Raw genomic sequence first — 2765 nt, forward strand, 5'->3', positions numbered from 1 at the left:
AACCCATGCCTCCTGCGTGAGGTGGGTAACCTGGCACAGCCACCTGAGACCAGGGTCTCACCCACAGTCCAGTCTTATTGAGGGGAACCAAAGTTTACCACCCCCAATATGCCTTTTGGGATATTGATTTTTAACTGGTTATTAAGAGATTGCCCAATAAGCAGACATGTGGGCACACAGTCAATTGCTGTGGAAGAGTTGTGGCCCCCACACCTGTAGGGCACCAACATACTAGGACATGATGCTTGGGAGGAAAGAGACCTGCGGGCCAAGGAGGTCTCCAGAGTAGAACAGGGAAGGAGAGAATAAAGAGGGGCAAGAAGGTGCAAGCCTGCAACCATCAAGCCCCGGGCCAAGACCTCCTTGGGGAAAAGTCCTGTCACCCTACCTGCCTGCACCTGCCCAGACCTGGCTCACCTCATGCAAGCATTCTGCAAATGGTTAATTTCCTTCAAGGTTTGCTGGGTGCCCCAGTCTTCCTTATCCAGGAACCGGCTCTCCAGGATCTCCAAGTCCCTAGGATAGGTTTGCAGTGAGGGTAGGACTGGAGGACCAATAGGCTGGGAGAGAATTCGGTGGTCAGAGAGGTGGGGCAGCCCAAGGCCCAGGCTCCTTCAGTCCTACCTCAGCTTCCCCTTTGTCTACCCCAGGGCTGAGTCCTGGCCCAGATCTGAATGCTAATATGGGGGTTGGGAGTAGGGAGCGAAGCACCATGGGCCTCCCTCCCCTTCACACACTCACACAGACTTACTCTTGAGATTCTTTGGGCTCAGGGGGCTCCACCGAGCTCAGGAGTGTAAACAGGAACTTGACCGTGGGTTCTGGTTGCGGGTCCAGTGTTGACTCTGAAGAAGATGGCTTTGGCAGAGAAGGTGTCATGGTGACCAAAGTGACATGGGGCTGGCAGCCCAAGAGCTTGGGTCCTCCCACACCCGGCAGCAATGGCTGGGAGTTCGGCTCTCCACCCAGCCGGGAAAGAATTTCTCCAGCCCTCCCACCACCTCTGCCCAGCTCCCCACACACCTGAGGGTCTTCCAGGTTCTGCTGCTCAACAGGTTGCACCACTGGCTTCTCAATGGGCTCAGAAAGGGCTCCTTGACTGCTCTGGGGAGACTGAGGAAAAGAAGCCCAGTTGGTGAGCCACATCCATCAACCCATGGGTTCCCCTTTCCAGCCTCATCTGGTTATCTTGGGGCAGCCTCCAGCCTGGAGAGTCTCCATCACCAATTCTGTCCAGCAACCAGATCCCTGCAAACGCAAGGGATGGGGTGGGATTTGGGGGCTGGGATGGCCCTATTTAATGGAACCCTAGAGAGACTTATACAAAGTGGAGAATGCTTCTCATTTTTGGCATAGAAATCATCTGTTAGTTGGACATTGAGAAGTAATTAATATGGCATTCAAGACCCTCTGTTATGAACATCATTGGTTCTAACCCACATGATACTCTGCTCATACCAGCCAGGAGTCTCACTTCCGACACCAGGCCAAACCTTCCCCAGGGCCATGCACTTGCCCATAATGTTCACCCCTCTCCCATTCCCAACCCCTCTGCAATGTGAATTCAGACCATACTTTTCTCTGCTGAGCAAAACTGCTTCCCCTGGGATTCCCTAGCTGGGTTGGCAGAGGAGCCGGAGCTAGGCTGAGCCTGAGAATGCTTCTGAGGTAACTTCACTTTGGAAACTAGGTCTAAAGAAATGACTCCAAAAGAAATAAAAATAATTTATACAGAGGCCCACAGTGGCTGATTTACACCAAGAAGAAAAACTGAAACTGGCCTAAAGGGCCCAAATATAAGAAAAGGTAAACAAATTATGATGTACAAACATAATAGAATACAATTCACTCTGCAATTAATGGTCCCCAGTAAGCACTGGTTGACCAACAGGTCTGCAGGACAGGCCTCAGGCCGGGTACTGAGAACATACAGATAGATGATCGTGATCTGGTTCTGCCCCAGAGAAGCGTCAGGGGAGGCCAGAGTGCCAGGTTCACAGGGGATCCGAGTGCAGGGAGATGTGCCATCAAGAGGCCCGGACAGAAAGCCCTGGTCTTGAGAGGAGGGGGCCACACACTTGGCTCCAGGCAGACTCCATCAGGGAGGTGCTGCTTGATCTTCAACAAGTGGGGTATCCTGGCCAGTGAAGGGCAATCCAGAAGGAACAGCTTGGGCAGGATGATGTTGAAGGTGTAGGGCACTCCACTGGGAAACAGCGTGAGCTAGTTAAGTTTAAATGCCAGATAAACAATGAACAATTTTTGTGTAAGCATGTCCCATGCAGCTAGCTCACTTATAGAGACTGAGACACTGGGCAGCCAAAACCCAGTAACCATCATTATGATACTGCATGAACAATGGACACCAAAGGGTGTTTTTTAAAAACTTTACTGTGACAAAATACATAACATAAAATTTACCATTTTAACCACTTTTAAGTGTACAGTTCATTGGCATTAGTACATTCACATTGCCATGCAGCCATCACCACCATCCATCTCTAGAACTTTTTCATTTTCCCAAACTGAAACCTATACTCATCCTATATAATAAAAGCCCAGCAACTGAATGGCAGAATGACCAGAACGACCAACCAGACCACCAGGGCAGAGGCACTTCAAGGCAGGGGCTGCCCCCTGGTGGTCAGTGCATTCCCACAATGGAAGCGCTGCTCAGCTGACTGGGATGAGCAGCTGCTCCCACAGCGGGCCAATCTCCGCAGGCCACACTCCCCACCAGTGCACGAATCCCGTGCACCAGCCCC

Source organism: Myotis lucifugus, unplaced genomic scaffold (assembly GCF_000147115.1).
Source record: "Myotis lucifugus unplaced genomic scaffold, Myoluc2.0 scaffold_562, whole genome shotgun sequence".
In the NCBI taxonomy this organism is placed as follows: domain Eukaryota; kingdom Metazoa; phylum Chordata; class Mammalia; order Chiroptera; family Vespertilionidae; genus Myotis; species Myotis lucifugus.